General features: G+C 37.3%; 1 protein-coding gene across 36 annotated transcripts in view; it reads right to left on the bottom strand.

Moving 5' to 3' along the window:
- The window catches only part of PTPRD (protein tyrosine phosphatase receptor type D), a 550,040-nt gene that overhangs the window by 356,706 nt on the left and 180,488 nt on the right, over positions 1-12,846 (bottom strand). The window lies entirely within an intron of this gene.

A 12,846-nucleotide genomic window follows, 5' to 3' on the forward strand; every position in this document is an offset into this window, starting at 1 on the left:
ATACCTGTATGTGCTTAATGCCAAATCTGTTTTCCTGCTTTTCCTATCTTTTTTCTCTATTATTTCCCTTCACCCCACTTTCATTCCTCTTCACAGAAATGTCCTGGCATTACACATAGTAACAAAAGCCACAGTCCCTTTGCAAGAAGGAAGAAACTTGAATTTAAGCAGTTCTTTTAAAAATTCAACATCCAAAGAAATACTTTATTGTAACAGCGTCATTACTACTCCTTAGACTTGTTATTATGTTTGTGAAAGTTAATTATCTGATAAGATACACTGTGGTTATTACTGTCACAAAAAAATGCAAGGGTATGTTCATTAATTCAAAGTGCTCCATTAAAATAAAGTGTGTTAACTAAAGAACTGAACAATTATTTCCCCGTAATTATTACCGCATAGTCATTTAGGCATTTCATAACTGGTTTTTTTTCCTGAATGAAAACCACTTTATAGTTAAAACTATTAGCATTTACAGCTTTGTACTGTAAAAGAATATGCTATTTTGCCCATATTTTTGTACTGAAGGCCCTGGTTGAAAATCCAATGTTTTAAATTGAAATTTTTTCCCCTGTTGTAGAAAAGTGTCAACATGTGAGCAAATCATTAAACATACTAGAACAAGAACCTACAACTCAAATGCTGATTATGATTCACTTCAAATATCTTAACTGTTAAGTCAACATTCAATGGAGGATAAAATTAAATGGTTTGTTCAGAAGGAAGAGCAAGAGATTTGCTTACTACTCTTCCCATTTGTTGTTTTTGTGGGATAATCCACACAAAACTTATGTGAAAGGGAAAAAAAAGAGAAGATAGTTTAAAAATGAAAGCCATAATCTGAACGGAATTCATGTGGCTTCATATCACAAAGCCCTTACAGGTGTCACTGTCTCATAAAATTCTAGCAATAAAATTGAAGCCAAATACTCTCCTTTCACAGAAACTGCCTTTTTCTGAATACCTAAAAACGTGTTCTTAGACAATTGGAAGAGAAAATACATGCACCCCTCTAGCCAAGAGATCTGCAAACTTCTAGGTGACTCATTTGATAACAGGAGACAAAATTGTACAATCCACTAAACTCTATTATTTCTAAATCCCAGTAGTTTCCAGTATAATGAATGTCCTGTGAGTTCTCTGCAGACATCCAGCAGAACATATTGCCCCCTTTGAGTGAAGCTACACCACCTGGATTCAACAATGCATATCACTTGGGCCATCCATGACCTCCGCCTACTCAAACTGATGTACTACTAAAAACTCATATTTTCACACTAGCACAAGCATTGCGTCTTGTGTACATACATTACCTATAACAAGACACAAGCATTGTGGCTTGTGTATACACATTATCTATAATAATGTTACTTAACATAATTATACACAAAAATAAAGGGAATTTTGAAACAAAACCAGAAGGCCAGGTGCCATGGCTCACATCTATAATCCCAGCACTTTAGGAGGCCAAGGCGGGCAGATCACCTGAAGTCAGGAGTTCAAGACCAGCCTGGCCAACATGGCGAAACCCCATCTCTACTAAAAATACAAAAATTAGCCGGGCGTGGTGGTGTGCGCCTGTAATCCCAGCTACTTGGGAGGTTGAGGCAGGAGAATTGTTTGAACATGGGACGCAGAGGTTGCAGTGAGCCAAGATCATGCCATTGCACTCCAGCCTGGGCAACAAGAGCAAAACTTCGTCTCTAAATAAATAAATAAAACAAAACCAGAAAACTCAATTTTTTTCCATCTTGTTTCTTAAATCCAACCAGTTTCAACATACCCTCATGTACTAGTTAAGCTTCCCTAAACCGAAAATCTGAAATCCAAAATGTTTCATAATCCAAAACTTTTTGAGCACTGACACGAAACTGAAAGTGAAAAATTCCACATATAAGTACTTAACAGAAACTTCACTTCATGCACAAACTTACTTAAAAGATTGCATGAAATTACCTCTGTGCAATGCATATAAGACATATAAAATATAAATGAATTTTATATGAAATTTCACATACATGAAATATAAATGAAAGGTAAATATAAAATTTAAATGAATTTTGTGTTTAGACTTGGGTCCCATCCCCAAGATATCTCATTATGTATATGCAAATATTCCAAAATCAAAAAAAAAAAAAAAAAATGAAAATCCAAAATCTGAAACCCTTTGGTCCCAATCATTTCAGATAAGAAATACTCAACCTGTATCATAATAACCTTGATTCTACAGGCAATTAATGCAGTTTCAACATGCAAACTAAGAAAATAGGGAGTCTCCCTGAGCCTATTCTGGCTCTAGAGGTTTTCTGACAAAAAATAAAAATAAAATAAAATAAAAATTAAGAAGGAAGAAAATATACAGATCACTAATTAGAAAATAAGCTATAAATCATGGGGTTAAGTTGGTTCCTCTTAATTTTTTGCAAATGTGAAGATACCCAATGACCACTGGCTACCATGTTGCTAGTGTAAAAATATATCACCCGGGAAAGAAATTCCAGCGGTAACTGGCTCTTTTAGCACGATTTCGCTCAATGAAAACAACACCAAGAACAGTGGCATGCTACCTTAAAGAGGTACTAGGTCTGAAGAAAGCCACATGCTCGTTTATTCTTTGTAGTAAAATCTATTCTTTATGATCATAATTATTCTTCTAACTTAAAAGAGGCTTTAATTAGATGTTCAAAAAGTAGATCAAATTAGGTGAATATTCAATTTGCAAACTCAGCCAAACTAGACAGGTTTCATTCTAATGACATGCAGATAAATACATGGAGACACATATGTTCACCACAGTTTTCCATGTGCTTCCTTTTTCAGGCAACTGCAAGATCAAGCCAAACTGTTTTGCAAAGCATTCCAGAAAGAACCATCTTACATAGAATAAAATAATTTCTGATTTTTAATCTTAACTGTAATACTAAGAGACTGCATCAAAACAAAGACCAGACGATTTACCTGTTTAAAATGTCAATTATATAAAGAGATAGTATAATTATTACTAGAAGAGAAAATGCAGGCAGAAAACAATAAAAAGAGTGAAAAATACTTGGAAAATTGCAATGTGCATGCACTGTGTTAAGTGATTCATAACTGTCTTTCAATTCAAACTCGAATCTTTACTATAATAGAATTCCAAGAGGGATTTTCTTACTCTCAAAATTATGTTTACAATCTGAAATTGAGAACAAAAAGTGCAAAATATTCCAAAAGTTAGAGATAGCTTGCAGTGAGCAAGCCAGAAGCTTGTGGGAACAATTACATACCTGAGCTCAGACCAAAATATACCAAAGCAGATCCTGCTACAAGTACCTACTCTCAGCCTGTCCACCCCTTCCCCAGCTGTCACAGGAGGAGGATCAAAGAGGAGCACTGAGCAGCTTTGTGGGGAGTTTAGTGGAGAGAGAGAAGACTCAATGATCTCTCCACTCTATGGGAAAGGGGAAGGAGTTACTCCTTGTACCAAAGTGATGAGGTTTCAAAATCAGCACTCAAAAGATTAGGGGTGCATGTAGGCAGACAATGGCTTTTTACTCCTTAGTTGGATGCACAGAGCCCCACTCTGGTACTGTTATCAGAGGGTAGTGGTGTGAATTTCAAAGAGAGCTTCCAGAGAGCTCAGGAATATGGCATCTTATCTGTTTTATTCCCCCTCCACTATGGAGAAAAGAAGTTTCTTAGCATGTATCCCCTGCAGGTTGGGGTAGACCTGAGCAGACAGACTGGCACTCACTTCTGCTATAGAGATTTCTGAGGGTATAAGAGCTGATGTGCTAATCCATAGCAGCCAGCCAGACAGACTGTGGTGAGGTGTACCAGGGAGAAGCATGTGGGAAATCTCATCCCTAGAGTTTGGGGCGGTGACTGGAAGAAGCCCCTAGTATTTTCCATTCTCCCACATAAAAAGACACAATGGTTGGTGGAAGGAAATAGGCTGCTGTGCCATTCAAGTCACCTCAAGGAGAAGTAGTGGAAACCCCAGCTCATGTGAATCTATAAGTTTCAAAGACAGACAAGAACCTTTTAGGATACAGTAAATTAGAAGAGTAAGAGTAGAGCAATAGGTTTGTCCAAGAAACAAGTGAATGATAATCCAGAAAAAGTAGGCTGGAGTCAGAATGGGTCACCTGGAATGCCTGTTTAAAGAAATCATAGAGGTTATGAAGAATGTGGAGCCTGTCAAGGTTTGAAGCTAGGGAGTGAGCAGTGCTATAGGAAGGAGGAATGGGAAGTTAGTCAAATCTCAAACAAGAACTTGGCAAGTCCCTATGAAATGATGTCTTGCTTTCTCTCTCCTCTCCTACTTGTACCAAAGAAGTTCAGATTGCTAAATAGAAAGATTACAGGGGTCAGTGTTTTCTGCCTTTAAAAAAAAAAAAAATCATCAAGTAAGAGATGTGAGTAAATTATCAAAAATCACTCAGCTCACTAACAGAGGGACAGTTCACTATTTGAACCCATGGTTTTCTTCTCTAACCCCTTGATTTGGACAGGAAGAAAAGGCATCAGAAAAAGATGGGAGCAGCTAAAATCTACTTATTTAACAAAAATCCCTAACATGACACAATTGTATTAACTTTAGACCATATGTTGTACATTAGATAGACTTGTTCACCCTACATATCTGCTATTTTGTATCCTCTTGACCTACATCTCCCATTTCCTTTCCCTCCCCTGACCTGTAGCAACCACTGTTTCATTGTCTATCTCTGTGTATTATACCCATTACACAGAGAATGAAGCAGTGGTTACTACAGCTATATCAGCTTAAATGTATGGATTACAGGCTACATGTAAGAGAGATCATGCAATATTTTGCTTCCTGTGTCTGGCTTATAAGTAGATTTTACCTGCTCTTGTCAGCTAAAATATGTGAGATGACAGATGTTAATCTGCTTCACAACAGTAACCCCTACAATATCTATATGTTTCTATAAGATCTATATGTATCCCATACTTTTGTGTTGTAAACTTCAAATATGCATAATAAAATTGGTTTTTTAAATCTATTCAGTTGATAGAAATGGATGTCATTTACAGTGTTCAAAAAGAAAGGAAAATAAAAAAGATTCAGTGCCCCAATAGCGAGAAGACAACAGGTCACCTGCCAAAGCACTGAAGAACTAAGACTAGGGTGGGGATGACCAGTGGGTATATGAAATGCTACAGAGAGGCGACAGACAATGAGGCCCAGGAAAAGTGCATTTCTTTCAGTAGTTAGAGAGGATCACTGGTACATTTGAGAGTGCAGCTGAGTTTCTCTGGAGGAAGACAGATTGAAGGGAAGTAGGTGGTGAAGAATTAAGGCAAAAATTTCTTGCAAGTGTGAGGACAAACACAGCCTGTGTGTGGATGTGGGGGTGGGGAGAGGATGTTTCCTTCACTTAATACTGTGGCAATGCAGACATTCTTATATATTCCATTTCTACCTATACAGTGTGCTTGGAGAGTATCAGCTTGAAAAAGGAAAGTGAAGAATACAATTAAAATAAAGACAAAATAGAAAATAAATATATTCTAAATGAATAACCCCAAATTTGAACAACTTAATTTTGCAGAAAAATAATTACAGTACTTCTCATTTAATTTTTTGTTTCTTTTTTAGACAGAATATCCCTCTGTCACCCAGGCTGGAGTTTATTCTTCTGCCTGTCTCCCGAGCAGTTGGGATTACAGGCGCACACCACCACGCCCGGCTAATTTTTGTGTTTTTAGTAGAGACAGGGTTTCACCATATTGGCCAGGCTGGCCTCAAACCCCTGACCTTGTGATCCGCCCACCTCAACCTCCCAAAGTGCTGGGATTACAGGCATGAACCACTGTATCTGGCCGCTTCTCATTTAATTTTCGAAAAACATATGCAAGGTATCATCCCTAAACTAATATTCACTAAATGAATTTAAAATACAATGAAAGTAAAATGAGACTGGAAGGCATATAAATGAGTAAGTCTTGAAAAAGTGTTTTGGAAAAGGCGAAAAATAACAATGGTAGGAAATATGTATTACGTAAATTAAAAGAAGCAAAGGGAATAAAAGTTCACCCAAGATACAGAACATATTAAAGATACTTTTAAAATTTACTGCTGTAAGCATACTTTCAAAACTTATTGCTATAATTTTCCTGAATCCATTTTCTAAACTGTAAAGCAGTTTAGAAAAAAGTCCACTTTTAAAAAATGTACCTAACCAAAAGTTTTAAAGTCTACTTTTTAAAAATGTACCTATCCAAATATTTTGTCTACAGGAATTAGAGAAATGCCTACATTGAATATGGAAGTATATTCACTTCCAGTAATCTAAAAGTGCACATTTACAGAGGCATAAACCTAAAAAGAAATCTCCAGAAATCATTTTTTACACACCTATTGCTTGAAGAGACTGCTGCATCGAAAGCTACAACTTACAACTTTTGGAGAACATGCCACGTGCCTTTCTTGTGGTTCCATAGGAAAGAACTGTATCTATAAAGGACTCTATTTTTATACTTTCCACTATTTGTCCTGAATCCTTTGAAAACTCTCTTGGACAATTTCAAATATACTGGAGTAACTAAATGTTGGAAAATACATTATTTACATAAATACTCAAATATTCATCAGGAAAGGTAAACATCTCATGAGCCCATAAACATTCATGGGTAGAAAATGTCACAAGTTTTCATTCAAACTAAATTACGATTTAAGGCTATTAACTCCTCATACATCTGTTAAATTATCTGTTTATGTTGTATCACCTTGTTTGTTAACTGTTCATGTTCATGACAATGTGAAGTCAATCTAACACTAATAAAATCTTTGATGTAACATTCTTGGTTTAAGTTACTGCTAGATCTTCTTACATCCATTTCTTCGCTGAGACTTGAAAATAATTTTATTAGTACAGAAGCTCTTTAATTAAACTGAATGAGATTCAAGTAGTTTATGCAAATGGGTTTTCATCATATGATACCAAACGCAAATTAAAGGGAAAAGTCACCTGAGACAGTCATTAATTTTCCCCAGAAGAATTTGACACTACATATATTTGCAAAACATATTGACTAAAATTTTCATTTCAGTCCTTCAACTTTGTCTAAATGTAATATTTCATGCTTTATTAGGGTTGGGCAGGATGTTACACATATTAATAGTGACATGCTGGGGTTCCTTGTAATACACATTTAAATTTACCTTCTTATAATTACTCATCAATTTGCTATTTTACTTCTTAAAATATTAAAAAGGGAGTAAAGTTAGACATTGAATATCCTCTAACGAACAAATCTCCAATTATTAAACACTCTTAGGAAAGCACCGTTTCACAACTAAATGATGTCACATACTGCCCCTGAAATAGTATTCCTTTCAGATGAACAGATAAAAATGGCAACTGATTATGAAATTTTAGTTAAGGACCTAAATATAATGTCCCCAGTTAGCAAGGAACATGTAACATACCTTCATTTTCCAACATTTTACTTTTTGTACTCTGTGTGTGGGGGTGGGTATGTGGGGGTGTATTTTTAGAGGCCTAAATCCTCTCAATCTTTCTGTTTCAATTCTGCCAATTAAAAACAGTAGATACAGCAAATAAACGTAATTGGAAAATTTATATGGAAAAGAATCAGAAACCTCCTATCCATTTCCTATATTAAAATGAGCTTATCAAACCTGCAAAACTTAAGTATTTCATAAAACACTTGATATTTTTTTTCCTACTAAGATTTTCTTACACATCTTACCATAGATATTTCAAGCTAATTTGTATTAGCTGATTTTTTTTGAAATTTTCTCTTTGGTAGTAATCAAATCATCTCTCAGAGTATTTTTCTCTATGAAACACAGTGGCTGCCTCCATTTAAAGAAACACACACACACAACTAAAGGTTAGCTGAAACGTTAAGTAGAAATTGTACAAAAGAAGATTTGAAGCAAGTTATGACCTCTTTCTCATGTTGTCACCTATTTTCCCCATCCTAAGCTTGAGTTGGCTCCATCTGCCTAATTATAAGCTTAAAACCCTCTGGGTGGTGACTGAGTCTATATTCTGCACTGCACTTAACACATTTTTCATGCTCTATAAATTATTAATAATAACAGTAGTAACAGCTATACTTAATATAAAAGAAAATATGAACCTCACAACTGCCACTTATTTACACTCTCTTAAGTCTTCTAAATAACAGACAGCTGGAGCAATGGTTAGTAAGATGACTTTGCCTCTCCCTTCTATTCCATTTTTTATTTCTCTGTAATGTTATCTATTTATGTTTTTTCTATGTTTTTAATTTATCCCTCTAATTTCTTAACCTCATATATTTATTCTCTTATTCTGAATGCAAAGCAGCACCAGTATTTTTAATTTAGCTGCTAAGGGAAATATCTCTATTTGTGTATATTTAATTGGCATAACTAGTGCACTGAAGTAGTGTTTCTCAACTTTGGTGCCATTGACATTTGGGGCTGCATAACTTTTATGAGTGCTATTGACATTTGGGGCTGTCCTGTGGCTTGCAGGATGTTTACAGCATCCCTGAAACCTACCCAGTAAATGCCAGTAGCACATACTGCCCCCTATTCTGACAACCAAAAATGTCTCCAAATGTTATCAAATATTCCGTGGAAAACAAATTCCCCACCAGGTGGAGGCCCATTGCAATATGGTAAAACTATTCCCTTCACTGTGTCACATTGCTGGAGCCAATGCAGAATAAAAATGTGATAAATATGAAATGGGAATAACAAAAAATCACACAGACACACACACACACGCAAAGTATTTTGAATGTGCAATTCAAGCATTTAAAAAGCCTGAAGTTTGGTTCACACTTGTAATCCCAGCACTTTGGCAGGCCGAAGCAGGCAGATCACAAAGTCATGAGATCGAGACCATCCTGGCCAACATGGTGAAACCCTGACTCTACTAAAAACACAAAAATTAGCCGGGCGTGGTGGCACATGCCTGTCGTCCCAGCCACTTGGGAGACTGAGGCAGGAAAATTGCTTGAACCCGGGAGGAGGAGGATGCAGTGAGCTGGGATCGTGCCACTGCACTCCAGCCTGGTGGCAGAACAAGACTCTGTCTCAAAAAAAAAAAAAAAGCCTGAAGTTAATACAAGCAAAAATAAGTGAAACTCCAATACTAAGGATTATTTGATGGCCAAAAAATTAGTTCTGCTACTTTACTTATGAAAGCTAACCTGGAAAAGAGCTCTAAATAAGGCACTAGCTGTGATTTAAGACCAGTATATTTTAACATCCAATTAAAATAAATCCTTCTAACAGCACTTTTATAAAATCACTTAGCTTGTTAAAACATATAAAATGTTTGGCTCCCTTGGGCTAGATTATGATTAAGGTACATTCAGAGAGGAAAAAATGCTTCTCATTTCACAAGGTCACAGTCCATTTCCAAATGAGCTTATACGTCATTATTTTCCAAAATGGGTTTTTTGTGTGTGTTTTTTGTCTGTTTGTTTGTTTGTTTGGGGTTTTTGTGCTTCCTTCACTAAACTAGCCAAGGTCCTCCTACTTCTGAGCATTACTATAAATCTAGATACTGTCAAATAGAATTTAATTTCCAATGCATTTTAAAAGCCTTGTAAATTACAAAAGAAATAACCAGGGTACATTTTTTTTTTCCTTTTAAGTTTTCTCTCCTGTGGTCAGTAAACACACGTCAACATCCACCTTCTTTATTTCAAGCACCAATACAGAGAACATTAAGTGTATGTCACATACACTTGGGACGTATGGCAAGCCTCATGTGATAATGTTTACACGCTTGAGATCCATAGTTGATTCCACCTGGGTTTGAAATCTGGCTCCCAACCTTTCTCTCCTACTTGGCTTTGAGCATGTTGCCCTCTCTAAGCCTCTAGTTCCTCAAGTGTGAAGGGTGGAAATTTGTGTACCTATTTTATGAAATTGCTGTGAAATGGAAATACAAAGGTTTTCTCACATATCCTGCACAGAGTGAGTTGTATAATAAATGTTAACTATTACAGATTCATTAATCAATAGATGAGCTTCAAAGTAAGTACTGTCTCACGCAAAAACCCCACACCTCCCCCTCCTAAATATATATAATCCTGTATTTCTTTATGTCATACCCCTAACTCCAGGTACACCTACACACACACACACACACACACACACACACACACACAGTCTGACACCTGGCAATCCTATTCCCTCCATCACACTCAACACCTCAAGTTCCTATCCAAGAAATAATGAAGCCCTGTGCCTCCTTCAACATTGTCAAAACATTTCAGGTACTATGCTTGTGGACCAATCATCTCATGTCACCTTCAACATCATAGACAGATCTTATCTCCATCACCTTGTCTCCATCCCTACTGTCCCCACTCTGATTCAGTCTCTTGCTTTCCATGTTCTGGGCAATTTTAGAAGCATTCCAACTTATCTATATTTACAGTAGCACCCCTACTCAGATCCACTCTTCACAGTGAAGTCAGAGTATGTTTTCTAAATCACATATCCCATCATTACTTCCCTCTGTAACATATTGCAATGTGCTCCTGGTCCCTGACCTTCAGGATCAGCTCCAACCCTCAGAATCTAATAGCTAAGGCTCTTCATGACCTAAGCCCCGTCGTTCTAGCCCATTTTGACCAATGGTGAGTGTTTTTCATAAAACCTATACACTAACCATAGCAAACTACCTCCAGGTCCCTGAATAAGTGACATTACTCCTAATACTTTTTTGTATATTAGGACTGATGCCTGGCATGTAAATCTCCATGCATTTGTTGTCTAGTTCACTTTCTAGATCTCCTTTAAGGATTACCTTCTTCATGAAGCAGTTTCAGAACCTTCTGAGGCTGAGAGATGCTCCTTCATATGAATTCCCTTCTAACAACTCCCTAAACCCAACTTAAGGAGCTTACACTGCATTATAATAGCTTTCTCATCTATCAAACCCACCAAAATTTACTGCCAAACATCAGCATCATTTTCATCTTTTATTTTATTTTATTTTATTTTATTTTTTGAGATAGAGTTTTGCTCTGTCATCCAGGCTGTGGTGCAGTGGTGTGATCTCAGCTCACTGCAACCTCCGCCTCCCAGGTTCAAGCAATTCTCATGCCTCAGTCTCCCGAGTAGCTGGAATTACAGGTGTGCACCACCACACCCAGTTAATTATTGTGTGGTTTTTTTTTTTTTTTTCTTCTTCTTCTTTTTGAGACGGAGTTTTGCTCTTGTGGCCCAGCCTGGAGTGCAATGGCATGATCTCAGCTCACTGCAACCTCTGCCTCCCGGGTTCAAGCAATTCTCCTGCCTCAGCCTCCCGAGTAGCTGGGATTATAGGCATGCACCACCACATCCAGCTAATTTTTATATTTTTAGTAGAGACAAGGTTTCTCTGTTTTGGTCAGGCTGGTCTCGAACTGCTGACCTCAGGTGATCCACCTGCCTCAGCCTCTCAAAGTGCTGGGATTACAGGCGTGAGCCACCGCGCCTGGCCCATTTTCATCTATTTTGTTGTTGTTGTTCAAAAAATAGAGTGCTTTGCACACAGTAGGCACCCAAAGTAAGTCTGTAAAAAAGAATGCCTGAATGAATGAAATGAATGAATAAAGTGAATATTAAGAAAATTATTTCATTTTGCTATAAAAACCCATAATGGACAAAGACATAATCAAATGGCATTTTTAAATGGCTTGCATACATAATATAGCCATAAAGGATGTTGCACTTTAATAAAAAATTAAAGATTTAAAACACAGAACCGATTTTCAGGTTCCATCTAATAATTTCTAAACTGGAAATCTCAACAATCAAAACGTATGAGCCATAAGGACACATGCACACATACATTCATCACAGCACTATTCACAAGAGCAGAGACACGGAATCAACCTAAATGTCCATCAACAGTAGGCTGGATAAAGAAACTGTGGTATACATACATGATGGAACACTACTCAGCTACGAAAAAGAATGAGATAATGTCCTTTGCCGTAACACGGATGGAGCGGGAGGCCATTATCCCAAGTGAACTAACATACAGGAATGGAAAACCAAACACCGTATGTTCTCCCTTGTAAGTGGGAGCTAAACATCGAGTACAGACACAAAGAAGGAAACAAGAGACACCACGGGAGGGTGGAGGGTGAGAAGGAGGGTGAGGATCAAACAACTACCAATCAGGTATTATGTACTACCTGAGTGATGAAATAGTAAGTACACCAAACTCCTGTGGCACACAATTTATCTATATAGAACCGATCTGCACATGTACCCCTGAAACTAAAAGTTTTTTTAAAATGTGGTAGCCAGATTATCAGAAACCAGCAAGCCATAAAGTGTAATGTCAAGTACCACTTTCACTGCAAAATGTCTGACTTCCCCGTGACAATTTGTAGTACTCCTAAATGACTAACAGACCCTGGCACCACAAGCAGTGGGGACTCACTTGGGAAGTGAGTAACACATTTATTTAGTTCTAAGGTTGATGAATCAGAGGAAGGGGAAAGAAGCAGCAGTTATTTTGATGTGTTGGGGGTCTTGGTGCCTTTTGTATCTCAGCCTCTGCTGGTCTTGAGGCTCTTTGTGGGTGCAGGCCCGCAGGCTGCTGGTGTCTCTCTCTCTTGCTATCTCTGCTGACAGCTTCTCTGTGTGATGGCTTGGAATCCCAGCAGTGAAGTGTGAAAATAAAACACAGGCAAAACTTTACATGGGAATTTAAAATTGGAGTTATATTTTTGAAAGTTTTGAATGCATTAAACATTCAGAAAACTGCTTCCTTGTTAGAGCACACAGGGAAGGAAGAGTAAACAAGGTCAAATCCAATTCAGACATCATTTCACACGAGGCTCTCCACCACCCTCACTGTCCTT

The sequence above is a fragment of the Trachypithecus francoisi genome, unplaced genomic scaffold, assembly GCF_009764315.1.
Source record: "Trachypithecus francoisi isolate TF-2019V2 unplaced genomic scaffold, Tfra_2.0 Lachesis_group16, whole genome shotgun sequence".
NCBI lineage: Eukaryota > Metazoa > Chordata > Mammalia > Primates > Cercopithecidae > Trachypithecus > Trachypithecus francoisi.